Source organism: Erpetoichthys calabaricus, chromosome 5 (genome assembly GCF_900747795.2).
Source record: "Erpetoichthys calabaricus chromosome 5, fErpCal1.3, whole genome shotgun sequence".
In the NCBI taxonomy this organism is placed as follows: domain Eukaryota; kingdom Metazoa; phylum Chordata; class Cladistia; order Polypteriformes; family Polypteridae; genus Erpetoichthys; species Erpetoichthys calabaricus.
The window spans coordinates 109697859-109714868 of record NC_041398.2 but is presented as its reverse complement, the minus strand read 5'-3'; the positions used below and the strand labels follow the sequence as shown (position 1 = coordinate 109714868).

At 43.1% G+C, this 17010-nt stretch overlaps 1 protein-coding gene across 1 annotated transcript in view; it reads right to left on the bottom strand.

The window, feature by feature from the left end:
• Positions 1–9619, bottom strand: part of LOC114651879 (protein YIPF5-like) — a 28857-nt gene extending 19238 nt beyond the window's left edge. Inside the window, exon 1 of the mRNA XM_028801922.2 lies at positions 9534–9619. The gene's annotated coding sequence lies outside the window, so the exon portion shown is untranslated. The remainder of the gene's footprint in view (positions 1–9533) is intronic.
• Between the last annotated feature and the right edge of the window lie 7391 nt (positions 9620–17010).

Genomic DNA, 17010 nt, shown 5'->3' with positions numbered 1-17010 from the left:
TGTTATGGCATACAATTCTTTCTCTCCATTCTGCATGAAAACATGAGATAATTTTTTTTTCAGCCACCACTTCAAATTATATGGGGTAAGCAACATACAAAAAATAATTTATGGGTGGGGTATTTCTTTAGGAGACTGCAGCTAGCCTAAGAATGACATTCCAGCATTCAGCAACACTATCCATCCATCCATTTTCCAAACCGCTGAATCCAAACACAGGGTCACAGGGGTCTGCTGGAGCCAATCCCAGCCAACACAGGGCACGAACCAATCCCGGGCAGGGTGCCAACCCACCGCAGGACACACACAAACACACCCACACACCAAGCACACACTAGGGGCCAATTTAGAATCGCCAGTCCACCTAACCTGCATGTCTTTGGACTGTGGGAGGAAACCGGAGCGCCCAGAGGAAACCCACGCAGACACGGGGAGAACATGCAAACTCCACACAGGGAGGACCCAGGAAGCGAACCCAGGTCCCCAGATGTCCCAACTGCGAGGCAGCAGCACTACCCACTGCACCACCGTGCCATTCAGCAACTCTAGCAATCCAGAAATGCCAAGTATAACATAATATTTTAATACTTAACCCAATTTATGGTCAAGAGAGCAGCACTCAGCACAGGGCAGGAATGCCATGGAAAGGTGCCAGCCTATCACAGGGGTCACTCATGTGCACACCCTTGCAGGACCAGTTTGGAATAATCAATTTATCTATCCTTCATGAAGTACCTGAATACCTGGATGAAAACACACACAGCCACATGCAGAAGTTGCAGACTTTATACAGACAATATTCAGGGACAAACCAATGATGGTAGAACCATCAGGCAGCAACCCTAACCACTTTACCACCACCCTTACTGTGTCCATGTTTAAGAAAGTATTTCAAAATGAAAGTGGCATCTCCTCTCCATTCATAGGTTTGAATACTTTTTGTGTATGTCCTCTTAGTCTCCATTTTTTAGGACACTGGAAAGATATATTTTCTTCAGTTTAACTATCACAAATCAAATTCTACATGCATAATTAAATTTGGTAGATGTTATCTTGACTCTCTCAAGAAATGTTATGCTTATTTCCTTTATTGCTATAGCTGGACAAAAAAGGACACAACATTGTGGTACTTTTAAGACTGGCATAGTGATCTAAATTTGCTGAAGTATTTTTCTGAACAATGCTAATGAAAGATATGCTAAAGTGCGCTCAGGTAAATCAATATAGGGAATATAGTGCACATTTTAAAATGCACATCGTTTGTGAAAAATTAAATTATACATTAGATTATACAGGGTGAGCCAAAAAGAAGTACCACATTTCAAATGTTTATTCTACAAAAAACTCTACAAGATAAAATAAATTTCATTATGACACAAGAACTTGACCTTCCTTCAACTTGAGATTCCCCCACAAGAAGAAATAGCATAGAGCAAGATCAGGCGAACATGAAGGCTATCCGACATCACCGAGGCCAGCTTCCCCAGAAACATCTCCCGCAAAACTTGCATGGATCTCGTCACCATATGAGCTGGTGCTCTATCTTGTTGAAACCAGGCATCCACTACATCCAGTTCTTCCAGTTCGGGCTGCAAAAGCTTCTGTAGCATTTCAATGTAATGTTCTGAAGTGACGTGACCGTTGCTCCCCATTCCTCAAAAAAGTAAGGGCCTACAATGTCAAATTCTGCAACTCAGCCCAAACTGGAACACGCTCACTGTGCAGGGGTCTGTGATGAAGTTCACGATGGTTGGTTTCAGCCCAATAGCAAAAGTTTTGCTTATTTATGTAACCATTCAAATGGAAATGTGCCCTGTCACTGCACATGATGATGGCATCTTATTTACATAGTGTAGCGTCAGCACAGAGTACTGCAATGGATGAATTCTTTGCTCTTTACATGGTTCGTTGAGGTGGCTCTCTATCTTTAAAATGACTACTCACTTTTTGCCACACTGGTTGGGAAAACATGTGACTTTGCTAACTTGCCATTTATATAGGCACCCCCGCCACTGGTGATGTAATGCCAATTCATACTTAAATGACAAATCACTAGCTGATGTTACTTGTCAGCAATATTACAATATTAATAATTAAGCTTCTGTTACCTTGTGCTACTGAGCTCCTGAAATTATAATAGCAAATTCAGCTTTCTCAGTGCCAAGTCTTTTGTTCAGTTTCTTTTTCTCTCTCTCCCTGAAATCACTACAAACATTTTGACGGGTTTTCTCCAGAGGTGTATTCTTATTTGAGAATCACAATAGTCCATGCGAGGCTACATCAAACCTCCACAAAAATGGCCCCATCAATATAATTTTCATTTTTGATAACAGAAATAGTATTTTGTGTAAGAGACAGGTGGACGTACTAATACCTGAAATATGCACAAGTTAGCTAGTATACAACAAAGAGTTATATTGTATGAAAAAGAAAATATCTAAGCACTGCCCAAAGCAAGCAATTGGAACAATTAGCTATTGCAAAACGATACCAAAAATGACATCTATGTTTAAATGATCAGTATAAGAGTAATTTTTCGAAATGCTGCTAGTGCCTTCAGGTGAACTGAGAATCACGGAGAACTCAACAGAAGATGCTGCTTCTCCTTGCTCCAATTGTACACGGCCATGAGCTTTTTAATAAAAATGTGCCAAGCGACCTGACAAACCCAGACCCAGGCTATTTAAATAATGATATGCAGCATTTGAATAGAAACAAGTACAGTAAATAGTAACACTGGGATCTCAAAAAATGTAATTGTTATGTTAATTCCACTGCAGTTTTCCCCAATTTACAATAAATTGGCAGTGCATAGCATGGGTTAATTTATTCTCAAAAAAAACATTGGTTTGAAAAGTTTCTGATTTCACCCAATAAGAAGGTGAGTTTGAAAAACAGTAGAACTTCAATAGAAAAAAACTGTTAAATGCATGAAAGATATGGTAACACAGGGTTAATTAGTGCAGATATGGAATCTCTATGTTAATGAATTTTTGTTGTTTTTTTTTTCTTTTTACTTTTACACTTAGTTATTTTTATGATTAATTAGTATCCCAATTTGGTCTATTTGTGGAATTAATATTGTCATTTTTGTTGTTTCAGGTTGTTTTTCCTTACATAGGTGTGTTGTTGATAGCAGCTGTGCTGTGTTACACACGTGCGCATTGGAGGCAGCTAAAGGGCTTGAGGGACGGCAGTTCTGAGACATACCGGGAGGTGGCAGAGTGCACCTTTCCCGGGAGATTCCACCTGGCTCTCGTGACATCATTTCCGGGACCGAGCCAATGGAAGGAGACCTGACTGGCTCTGACCCCTCTGACGTCACGTCCAGGCTCGGTCCAATGGAGAACGAACACATCCCTGATCCTTATGACCTCACTTCCTGTCTTCCCCTTTAAAACCCTGCCCTCTTTCCTAATTCCTCAGTCTTGTTTTGGACTCAGTTTTTTGCACTTCAGTGTTGTTATTTTGTGACAGAACGACTTTGCAGCCGGGATACCACATTATACGGGTGGCTGCCCAAACCCTCTATCTGAGTAATGTCTCGTTTTTGTGACAGTGGCGTAGTCGGCAGGAGGGCGAAGTCCTGGAAAAGAAGGGGACAGGACCTGCAACACATCCAGGTGGGAGCGTACCGGGACCGAGTTTCCAGGCGGGGAGGGTGTCCCGTGGTTCAGGGTGACCCGGTGCAGGCTCTGCCTCCAGCAGACTCTATTAGGCAACCTAGGAGGGCTGGGGAGTATGCGGGAGGGGCTCACAGAATTGGGCTGCTTCGGAAGCGGGAGGCCAGGAGGGCTGTTTGTGCTCTCTCGGGAGAGAGTGCCCGTCTCCCTGTAAAGCCAGAGCCCCGAATTCCACCTAGGGGTGCCCCAGACCGGCAGGTGAGTAGAGTGAAAGCCTGGCGGTTTGACCCAGAGAGGCCAACCCCTCAACAGGCCTTGAGCCTATGGATGAAGGTAGGGCTGTGGCTACGTCCACATGAAAGTACGCCCTACCACATGCTTGAACAGGTGGCTTGCTACCTGTTTTTAAATTCACTACCCCAGCACTTCACCCAGCCGGTTTGGGGTAAAGATTTCATAAATATGGCAGAGCTCATTGAGCTCGTAGAACAACAAAGGGAGGCCTCCCGACCTGGGAGGGCTGAGCCGCCCCTGGGCCGACCTCAACCTGGAGTACGTTCCAAACCCTAGCCTCCCTCTGTACAACCCAGACCTTGCACCGACGTCCCCGGCGCCGCGGGCGCACGAACCGTTTGGGAATAAGGGGGGATGCAGGTGGAGGGGGAAGAGGGGTTGGTGTGCTCTGACAAACCCGTTAGCGGTCCCGTATACAGACATGCTGATCGTTAACAGGTATAAAACATCTGTGTTATTAGATACCAGCAGCAACATATCCATTGTTGCCCGCCGTTTTGTGCTACCGCAACAGTGGTTAAAACATAAGACTGCTATAACCTGTGTCCACGGAGACATCCGCTGGTACAAGACCACCATTTGTGTCATCAGCTACGGAGGTTCAGTTCGGAGGTTAACCATGGCTGTCCATCCTGGGCCTCCACACCCGGTGATACTAGGACGGGACTGGTCTGAAATAAACAGCGGTGAGTCACATACCACTCCTGGGGATAAGTTAGGCCTAGTTATAGACGGGGATGAGCCGTCTCAAGCGGCCTCCACGCCGTGTAATTGGCCGGCAGAGAGAGATGAAGCAGTCGGCCTGGGTGGCGTGGCTACTCCCAGGCCGTCGCGGGCCAATACGTCATCCACCAGTGCCGTGGCGGAGCAGGAGGAAACCACGCCCCTTGAGGTCGGCACCAACCTTCTCTCCCTTTTAAGGTTTCAATTTAGAGAGACGCCGGCTTCCTTTAAAAGGGAGCAGTGGAGTGATGACTCCCTGAAACATGCAAAAAATGCAGTAGTCCTTGTTAACGGCCAACGCACCAACCAGTCCATGCCACAGGGTCCTCACTTTGTGTTGGAAAATGACCTAATATATCGGGTAGCATTGCATGACGGGCAGGAGAGAAAGCAACTGCTAATCCCACGGACCTTCTGGCGGCAGGTCTGTGAGTTAGCACACGCCCATCTCCTAGGTGGCCACTTGGGCACCGAAAAAACCCTGGAGCGGATTAAGCTCCGTTTCTACTGGCTGGGAGTCAATGAGGAGGTTCGTCGCTTTTGCGCTTCCTGTCCGGAGTGTCAACTGCGACAAATTCCAAGAAGGGACCGTGCTCCTCTCATTCCCATTCCCCTGATTGATGTTCCCTTCCAGAGAATTGGGGTCGATATAGTCGGACCTCTAGAGCCCTCAGCCCGAGGACACAAGTACATCTTAGTCCTCGTGGACTATGCTACGAAATACCCCGAAGCTGTTCCTTTGCACTCAGCTACTTCTAAAGCAATCGCACGGGAGTTACTAGGGGTCTTTTCGCGCGTAGGTATCCCCAAGGAAGTCTTGACAGACCAGGGGACACCTTTCACCTCGGAGACGTTCAAGGAGACTGCCAAGTTACTGAGAATAAAGCATTTAAAGGCCGCGGTGTACCATCCTCAAACCGACGGTTTAGTCGAGAGGTTCAATCAGACTCTCAAACAGATGCTACGTAAGGTGGTCAGCGAGGATGGACGGAACTGGGATCAACTCCTCCCCCTCGTCCTTTTTGCCTATCGGGAAGTCCCTCAAGCCTCCACGGGGTTCTCCCCTTTTGAATTACTGCATGGGTGACAACCCCGGGGCATATTGGATATTTTAAAAGAAGGATGGGAAGAAGAGGCTCTTCCCTCGACAAACATATTAGAGTATATCGCGCAGTTACGCGATAGATTTGGAAAGATACGGCCCCTCCTTAAAAGTCACGTGGAGGAGGCTCAGACAGCACAGGCCCGTTATTATAACCGTGGCACGTCACTCCGGGAGTTCTGCCCGGGGGATCGAGTCATGGTCCTAGTGCCTACCTCCCACTCGAAGTTGCTCGCCCATTGGCAAGGCCCCTCTGAAGTTAAGGAGAGGAAGGGACTGGTCGACTATTTGGTGAGTCAGCCGAATTGTCGGCCAAAGGAGCGGGTTTATCATGTGAACCTGCTGAAACCGTGGAAGGACAGGGATCCCGATCCCTCCTCCGGCCAGCCCCGCTCGCTCTTCGCTCACACCCCCAGCCTTAACTTCGGGGCGGACTTGAGTCCCTGACAACGGCAGGAGCTGGAAACAGTTATCCAGGCCGTTCAGGAGGTAGTCAGTGAGTACCCCGGACGGACCTCTCTGGTTGAGCATAACATTGTGACAGAGCCCGGGGTTATTGTCCGAGAATGCCCGTATCGTCTTCCCGAGGCAAAGAGGGCTGAAGTGGAGCTTGAGATCAAGCGCATGCTGGAACTAGGAGTAATTGAGGAAAGTTATAGTCCCTGGTCCAGTCCCATTGTGCTGGTCGGTAAGCCGGACGGGAGTTGGAGGTTTTGCAATGACTTCCGCAGGCTTAATCAAGTCTCCCAATTTGATGCCTATCCAATGCCACGAGTGGATGACCTCCTTGAGAGACTTGGGCAGGCTCGATATTTGACCACGCTTGACATGACGAAAGGGTACTGGCAGGTTCCTTTAACGGACTCCGCTAAGGAAAAAACGGTGTTTAGTACCCCTAGCAGACACTGGCAGTATCGTGTCCTTCCATTTGGGTTACACGGGGCCCCTGCAACCTTCCAGCGTCTGGTGGACAAAGTGCTCCGACCTCATAACTCATACAGTGCTGCCTACCTGGATGACGTGGTCATCTATTCCGGCACATGGAAGGAACACCTACAGCAGGTCCAAACGGTATTGCGGACACTTAGTGAGGCTGGGCTCAGGATTAATCCCAAGAAATGTTTCTTTGGATTAACCGAAGCCAAGTATTTAGGCTACCTGGTGGGTCGGGGTACCGTGAGGCCACAGTGCTCCAAAGTAGACGCCATTTTGAAATGGCCCAGTCCGTGAACCAAGCGGCAGGTCCAAGCCTTTCTCGGGTTAGCGGGGTACTACCGCCGGTTTGTACCTCGGTTCTCAGAGAGAGCGGCGCCCTTGACTGATTTAACAAGGAAGAGGGTCCCGAACATTGTGGTATGGACTGAGAAGACAGGCGCTGCATTTAGTGACTTGAAACAGGCCCTTATGTCCGCACCTATTTTGATGGCACCTAACTTTTCTTTGCCTTTCATTCTCCAGACGGACGCTTCGGACACAGGCTTGGGAGCAGTGCTGAGCCAAAGCGTTGATGGTGTGGAGCACCCCATCATGTACCTGATCCGGAAACTGTTGGACCGGGAGACCAGGTATGCAGCGGTGGAAAGGGAAGCCTTGGCGATTAAGTGGGCGATAACTCAGCTGAGGTACTACCTGTTGGGCCGGGAATTCACCCTTGTCACGGACCATGCACCCCTACAGTGGATGGCCCTGCACAGGGAGTCGAATCCGCGGGTCACCAGGTGGTTTCTTGACCTACAGCCATACAAGTTTTCGCTCATTCATTGTCGTGGCTCTCTCCATGCCAACGCTGATGCTCTTTCCCGGGTTCACGACCTCTCGGTTAGGGTCGCCCGACCCGACGAGTCTGGGCTAAGGGGGGGGCCTTGTCACACACGTGCGCATGGGAGGCAGCTAAAGGGCTTGAGGGACGGCAGTTCTGAGACATTCCGGGAGGTGGCAGAGTGCACTGACTCTTTTTCTCTCTTGCCTGCAGACCGTTCCCGGGAGATTCCACCTGGCTCTCGTGACATCATTTCCGGGACCGAGCCAATGGAAGGAGACCTGACTGGCTCCGACCCCTCTGACGTCACGTCCGGGCTCAGTCCAATGGAGAACGAACACATCCCTGATCCTTATGACCTCACTTCCTGTCTTCCCCTTTAAAACCCTGCCCTCTTTCCTAATTCCTCAGTCTTGTTTTGGACTCAGTTTTTTGCACTTCAGTGTTGTTATTTTGTGACAGAACGATTTTGCAGCCGGGATACCACATTATACGAGTGGCTGCCCCAACCCTCTATCTGAGTAATGTCTCGTTTTTGTGACAGCTGTTATTAAAGCATTAGGAGCATGACGCCCAATTGCAGCTCATCACACCACATACAACCTTTTGCTCTGCAACCAAAAAAAGGCTACGTTCACTGCAGCCCAATTCCAATATTTCCCTTATGTGACATGGATCTGATTTGTAATTAGCAAAAATGGAAAGAAAAACTTTGCAGAAAAGGATTTAAACTACAGTTGTATTTAAATATACTCAAACCAACAGTTCCGATCTTTTGTTTCCTATTTCTCTTCCTTGCAGTCAAGAACTGACAGATTCACAGACATCCTACACTTAAAAGTAGCTCAGCAACCAGCATCTATCTATTAGTTTGGATCTATGTCTGACAACAATTTTTTATTCATTATACATTGAAGACAGACATTTGGACTCCTATCTGATTGGAAAAAAAAAGATCAGATATGAGGTAAAAACCAGGACCGAGTCACTTTTAGCTGCAGTGAGAATGTAGTCTTAAAAGACTCAGGCTTCTTCAGGTTTTCTGTTTAACAACAGCATCGAAAAGATGTTAAATGTGTAGAATCTCTAAATATGAGAATGTTAAATCGGGGTTCTATTGAAAGTGCTTTTTTTCAAGGAGCAATGTCAGATATCAGGTGTAAATGCCAGATCCACCAGACAATGATTATAATTTGTATACAGTCTGAGTTAATATGATAGAAAGAGTTGAAGTACTTTGATGTATGTTCTGGTTTCTGTTTCTTCAAAACTGGTGAAAATTTTCCTAACAAAATAGTGACTCTTACTTTCCTTCAAATAACTAAAATCATGGAAATAGTACTACAGGAAAATTATTTAATTGTTGAAGGTTTTCTGATGTGCTATCGATTATTTCTGATGTGCCATTGATATGTTTAGGGGAGTTTTTAACAGAAGGTAGAGAGAGAGGATTGGGTCCTTGGCTGGATATTATTGGTCCTTCTTTCTCATGCCATATGAATCAATCTGCCTGTGAGCCAAAAGCAGGAACTAACCCGGGAGAGATAGGATACAAGTCTTCTGCAGCCTCAAACAAAAATGGACACATACCAATACACTCCATTTTACCTAAGAGCGTAATTCTGGACTACTACCTATGCAATACATGAAGAGATCTCATAGATTTTAGAGAGGCACATCAACTCAAAATTGAGCCTGTAAAGCAAATTATGTGGTGGGAACATATTTCACTTCATCAGCAATTAAAATATTTTTATAACATGTTATGCGAATAATAAGACAGAATATAAATAGAATATTTGAGTGAACTTACAGTACATGACTTTTCAATACATACAAAGAAATTTTCATGCAGTTTATTGGAATTTACAACAGTTGGTTTGCCAAATAGTTTATAAGAATTCACATTATTCACACTAACAAGGTATTGGTTAGTATGGTTAAAATTTAAAGCTGAAATGTTTTGCATTTATGATTTCAATACAACTGATCAACATATTAAGCTATATAGAGGACATTTAAATGTTCATACCTTCACAGAAATGCAGGTATATGCTATAGTTCGCTTTCTTCATTTAACAAGAGGGGCTGAGTGTACCAGGACACTGGCTGTAAGCAGAGTAAACAAGAGCTATTTAAAGAATTCTAATTTTAAATCGTGACAAGTGTTAATAGCAGTTGCCATGCTGTATAGAATTTCAGCTCTTTATTCCCAACATCTTTTTCATATGGAAAAACACTGTGAACATATTTTTTTCATATTGTATGAATCTGAATAAAATCAATAACTCAATTTAAAAGCATATTTTTAAATTCATCCAATGGTTGTTACATTCACAAACTGAAAATACTTCTGTTTTAAATGTTTCCTTTTGTATATGTATTATTACATGTATTGTAGGATGGATCTTGAAAGAGAATGTAATTGCTGAAGGACATTGAGGCCCTGGCAGAGACTTTTTGGTCCTTTTCCCTCACTTCATTTTACTTAAAAACTGCATTTATGATTTTATTAACATTATTCATGTATCCAACCATCCATTCATTTTCAAAATTATTTTTCCCTTTATAGGCTTATGGAAAACCATAGCTTATCTTTAAATGACTACAAGATAGATAGATAGATAGATAGATACTTTATTAATCCCAATGGGAAATTCACAAGAAAGGAACAGTCACTTGATAGGTAACCAAGTCATCCTAACACAGGTTCAATCATACTGTGATAATTCTGAGTCGCATAACATTTTTAATGAGGTAGGAGGAAACTGGTGTAGGTGGAAATCATGTCCCCAGGAAAAAATTCACAAAATGCACAAAGCATTTCACTAGCTGGGGAAATACATCATGGTTACCTGAAGCAACAGCACTAATTATTGCACTATAATTTTGCCACCTTACGGACATTATACCATTTCACAGTTTTATTTAATATATTTTATGGATTTCCGTGAGCCAAAGCTCATCCTGGTAGATTTCGGAACAAGGTAAGAACCAACCATGGATGATGTTAAGTGGACTGCAGGGTATTTATTCACACTCATATAGCTTAGCATCCTCAATCAACCTAACCTGCATGTCTCACAAACATGGGAAACAAACCAGTACTCTCAGAAAACCCATGTAGAAACATGGAAGACATTAACCAGGTTAGGATTTGGATCCAGTTTACAAGTTTCTTGTCACTGAAATAGGAAAAATATCATTGTCTCTGAACTTCCTAAAGATAATTTAAAAACTAGGCATGTTACCAGTATCCCACCAAATAACTGTTCTACCACTCATATATGATTGTGGTTATTGTTAAAGGTGTTAAAACAAGAATGTCTTTTCAAATAATGTGTTCAACAAAAAGAAGAGGTCTGCCTCTATTTAAGGGCCTGATTATAATGAATGCCCCCAGCTTTCCTCTAAGGGGCCTCTACTGGTCAACTAGAACTGTTGTTCCAGTTGCTCCTAGAAAACAGCAATGATTTTTTAAATACATGTTAATAACCTGCTTATGTAATGTGTAGATTTAAACCGAACCTACTTTTTTTATTATTGTTTGCAAGAAATTCTGTACATCATCATGGTGCAGAGAGAAGTGTTTTTGGCTAGTTTAAGAAGCTATCTGAAAAGGTCATAAAGAGAAAAACAAATATGTATGCCATTATTTGAAAGCAGAAATGTTTCTCTAATATTTGGTTCAGTTGCAATTAACAAATCCAGTACATACATTGTTATTATCTCTAAAAAAATAAAAAGTAATGTGGCCAGAACATGATTTTCTATATTTATAACATGAGTTCAGTATATAGTGTGAATTGCTATTTTTACATTTTAGACCTCTTTAAATGCAAATCTATTTTAAAAATTAAAAAATTTAATATTTTTACTGAACTAAAAATGTAAACATATTTGAAGTTTTTGGCAGGTTTACCTTTGTCACAGATGATACTGAAAGGACCTAACATAAACTTGAAAACATGTGTTTACATGGTGTAATGCTGAAAGGCTGTAGAAAACCGCATAACATGAAAATACAGTACAGTATATATGGAGCTGGGTCAGTTAATACACTGACAAGATACTTCAGTAATAAATGTATTTAACATGAAAAAAGTATCCATAATCAAGAAGGAACAGTGAAGTAGTGGTTAGTGCTACCCCTCACAATGTCTGGGATCATTCCTGGCCCAGCTTACTTTTAATCTAGTGTTTGTTCATTCTCCTTCTGTCCACATGAGCTTTCTTTGGATACACCCGCTTTCTGCATCCCAAAGATGTTTATGTGTTTAAGGTTCATTGACGACTGTAAAATATTTGCAAGTGAAAAGCAGTTTTGTTCCAACCTGTTCTGTTCTTCAGAATGGAATGGTATGGGAGTGGGTGTGCACTATAAAAGGCATTTATTACATGTCAAAACCCAGCATTTCCAAATTTGTCATCAGAAAAAAGTCAGGGGAGAAATGATAACATCAAGTATGACACATGAGTCTACAGAAAGCAAACTCTCTAACTCTCTTTAGAATGCCAAAAACACAAAATATTTAAGGGATATATACAGTACGTAACTTTTTAGTTGAGGGCTGTTTAAACTAGGGTATGGGGGGGGCAGGGAGTTAAGGACAGGCCAGGTTTAGAACTGTACATGAAGGAACAAACAATGGTGTAAAAATAAAAATGCATAGTAATAATTTCTAACCCAATGTTTAAATGCAAAAGTAAAATAAGTAACCCATTAAAAAGAGCCTGTATTTATCCTAGAAGTATGAAAAATAAAATAAATGAGTTGGACTTGTATGTAGCAGAGCATAATTATGATATTATAGCAATAACAGAAACCTGGCTAAATAGTAAAGATGAGGATGAGTGTAACACAAAGTAATACCCAATTTTTAGATAGAACAGAAAAGGAGGTGGGGTTGCTGTTTATGTCAAACAGAACTTAAATGTAAGTCCTCTTTAGTTGGATGATGAGCCCCATTTTACTGAAGACATCAGGCTTCTTCTGGAAAACATTAGGGAAAGAGGTCCTATTTTAGGAGTCTGCTATAGAACCCCCAATGCAGACAGTAATTTTTTAGTAATATTAAAAAGGAAAGTTTACAGGATGATATTATAGTCACGGGGGACTTTAGCTACCCAAATATTAACTGAGATAACGTTGCAAATAGCGGAGTACAATAGCAGGAGTTTTTAGAAGTAAACAGTGACTGTTCTTTAACACATGTTAAAGCATTAATGAAGGGAGAAGCCTGTTTGGATTTAGTATTTTGTAACAAACAGGATAGAATTGAGTAAGTAGAGGTGATTGAATCACTAGGGTCCAGTGACCTCAATATAATAACAGTTCTCAGTGCTTTGAAAGAGTGCAGATGCAAAGGCTAAAACTGATGTTTAACTTTAGTACAGCACATTTTGAACATATCTGGCAAGGTCTAAGGAGGAAGCTTGTAGATGATACCAGGCTAGGTGGATCAGCAGATAACCTAGAATCCGTTGAATCATTACAGAGGGACTTAGACAGCATACAGGCTTGGGCAGATTTGTGGCAGATGAAACTTAATATCATTAAATGTAAAGTATTACATGTAGGAAGTAAAAATATCAGGCCTGAATACACAATAGGAGGATCTGATAATCGAAAGTACACCTTATGAGAAGGATTTAGGAGTTGTAGTGGATTTGACACTATCAACTTCCAGACAGTGTTCATAAACCATTAACAAAGCTAACAGAATGTTAAGTTATATAGCATGATGTGTAGAGTACAAGTTCAATGATTTTACGGTGAAGCTTTATAATGCTCTGGTGAGGCCTCTTCTGAAGTACTTATACATTTGACATAGAAGTCATAGAAGAGCTACTAGGCTAATTCCAGGACTAAAGGGGATGAAATATGAGGGAACATTAAAAGAGCGGAGTTGTTTCAGTTTAAGCAAAAGAAGATAAGAGGAGACATGATTTAAGTGTTTAAAATTATGAAGGGAATTAGTACAGAGACTTATTTTAAAACGAGTTCATCAAGAATACAGGGACACAGTTGGAAACTTATTGAGGGTAAGTTTCACACAAATATTGGTACGTTTTTCTTTGCACAGAGAACCACAGACACAGGGAATAAGCTACAAAGTACTGTGGTAGACAGTATGATTTTAGGGACTTTCAAAGCTAGACCTCATCATTGAGTCTCCATGCTGCATTGGCATGTAAAGTCTGAAGAAAGTATTTTTATTGTTGTCGAGGCGACATAAATTAGAAACAAACTGTTTGTTTCTCCACCATCTTAAGTGTTCCTATAGCATTTGATGCCATATCACAAGCTTCACAAATTGTTTTTTTACACCCAGGCCATTAAACTGCATTAAACTGCAATATCACATTCATTCATCTGTTTAATTTAGTTTAAGCATGTTTAATTTAATAAGCAGATCATAACCTGGTTCTGCTTCAGCCTCACTACAAACCAAGAGTGAGGGAGCTACCTACAACCACACGCTCATTCAGGAAGTGGTCCCCTGAGGCACAGAAGGCTCTGAGAGACTGCTTTGGAACTACGGACTGAGATATCCTGCAGTGATCATATAGTGAGAACATTGAGGAGGTTGTTGACTGCACTATTGACTACATTAACTTCTGTATGGACATTGTAGTTCCAGTAAGAACAGTACACTGCTATGCTAACAACAAGCCATGGATTACAAGTGAACCAGAAGAAAAGGGCTTTTAAAGGCGGTGATCAGCATGAGCACAAGCGCATGAAGAAGGAACTCAGTACAGGAGAAAGCTGGAGCAGAAGTTGCAGAATAACAGCATGAAGGAAGTGTGGGATGGGATGAAGATCATCACTGGCTGTAGCTCGAAGCGGGGTGCCACCATCGAGAGAGACATGGAGAGCGCAAACCTGAAGAACAACTTCTTTAACAGGTTTGACCAGCCTAACCCACTCTCACCTAAGAGTACTGCACCCTCCAGCCATCCTTCTGCTGATACCAGCATAGGAGAGAATTTCCCTCCACCCACAATTACAGCAGCCCAGGTAAGCAGAGAGCTGAGGAGACTTTGTGCCAGCAAAGCAGTGGGTCCAGATGGAGTATCGCCACGACTGCTGAAAGCCTGTGCGTTGGAGCTGGGGAGTCCTCTACAGCGTATCTTCAACCTGAGCCTGGAACAGGGGAGAGTCCCGAGGCTTTGGAAAACATCTTGCATCATCCCAGTCCCAAAGGTATCACGTCACAGTGAGCTGAATGACTTCAGGCCTGTCGCCCTGATGTCACATGGGATGAAAACCATGGAGAGGCTGCTGCTTCACCACCTGAAGCCACAGGTCCGCCACGCCCTCGACCCTCTGCAGTTCGCATACCAGGAGAAGGTGGGAGCGGAGGATGCCATCATCTACATGCTACACCGATCACTCTCCCACTTGGACAGAGGCAGTGGTGCAGTAAGAATTATGTTTCTGGACTTCTCTAGCACCTTCAACACCATCCAACTTCTGCTCCTTAGGGACAAGCTGACAGAGATGGGAGTAGATTCATACCTGGTGGCATGGATCGTGGACTATCTTACAGACAGACCTCAGTATGTGCGTCTCGGGAACTGCAGGTCTGACATTTTGGTCAGCAGCACAGGAGCGCCGCAGGGGACTGTACTTTCTCTGGTCCTGTTCAGTCTATATACATCGGACTTCCAATACAACTCGGAGTCCTGCCACGTGCAAAAGTTCGCTGACGACACTGCTATCGTGGGCTGCATCAGGAGTGGGCAAGAGGAGGAGTATAGGAACTTAATCAAGGACTTTGTTAAATGGTGCGACTCAAACCACCTACAACTGAACATCAGCAAAACCAAGGAGCTGGTGGTGGATTTTAGGAGGACCAGGTCCCTCAAGGACCCCGTGATCATCAGAGGTGACTGTGTGCAGAAGGTGCAGACCTATAAATACCTGGGAGTGCAGCTGGATGATAAATTGGACTGGACTGCCAATACTGATGCCCTGTGCAAGAGAGGACAGAGACGACTATACTTCCTTAGAAGGCTGGTGTCCTTCAACATCTGCAATAAGATGCTGCAGATGTTCTATCAGACGGTTGTGGCGAATGCCCTCTTCTACGCAGTGGTGTGCTGGGGAGGCAGCATGAAGAAGATTAACGCCTCATGCCTGGACAAACTGGTGAGGATGGCAGGCTCTACTGTAGGCATGGAGCTGGACAGTTTGACATCCTTGGCAGAGCGACGGGCGCTGAGCAGGTTCCTGTCAATCATGGAGAATCCACTGCATCCACTGAACAGTATCATCTCCAGACAGAGGAGCAGCTTCAGCAACAGACTGCTGTCACTGTCCTGCTCCACTGACAGACTGAGGAGATCGTTCCTCCCCCACACCTATGCGACTCTTCAAATCCACCCGGGGGGAGTAAACGTTAACATTATACAAAGTTACTGTCTGTTATACCTGCATTTTTATCACTCTTTAATTTAATATTGTTTTTTATCAGTATGCTGCTGCTGGATTATGTGAATTTCCTCTTGGGGATTAATAAACTATCTATCTGTCTATCTATCTATCTAATTTGTCACCTAGACTCTGCTGTGGAAAGCACCTGCATTACCAATATGATTGCACTATTTAAATCAATTTAAACTTACTGATTGCCATTACTTGTTCTTTTTGGTATATGTTTATATGATTATTGCTCATATTTATATTTTTAATTTTAAACATTTGCCTAATTAGTGACATTTAACAGTATTTTAATTGATATTGTGTTGTTTAATAATCAGTGTCCACTGCACTATATTGTTACTGCATGTTGCTAGTTTGCACCTAGAAAATTAGCAACAAATACATGTTTCACTACCAGTTGTAATAAAATAAATCAATAGCTGAATGTACAGTGGCAAGAAAATGTTGCAGCAGTTACAGCTGTGGCTTCACAACACCAGGATTGAACCCTGGCATAGTCTCTATGTGCATGGAGTTTGCACACCTTCCCTGTACTTGTGTAGGTTTTCTTTTAGGTAATTGTTTTTTCTTACTTTTCAAAGATAATGCATGTTAGGTCATCTGGTGACTATAAAGAGGACTTGTGTTTGTGTGTGAATAAATGTGACCTGTGCTGAACTGGCACCTAATTCTGGGTGAGCTTTTGCTTGGCACCTGATGCGCCCAGTGTAAGCTTTGGCCTCATGTTACCCTGAATTTAATAAAAAGAACTTCAAAAATGGATGGATTCTTAACTGCACAGGTTTTTAGAATAGCATTCACTACAGAAGGATATAATAAAAGGACTACTCAATTCTTGCTCTAGGAGAATGTGTCACTCTCTGTGTAGTCTGCACATTCTTTTGATATTTGTGCATTCTGGTTTTCTTCCCATATTGTACTGAAGCAGCATGCTAGGCTTAAGGGTGGCTCTACATTGAATTACTGTTTGTGATGATCAGTGCCTGTGTGGTGTCTGTTATGAGCTGGTGCCCCCTCTAGCGTTGGATCCTGGGGATATGCCAGATTAATTCTGCTC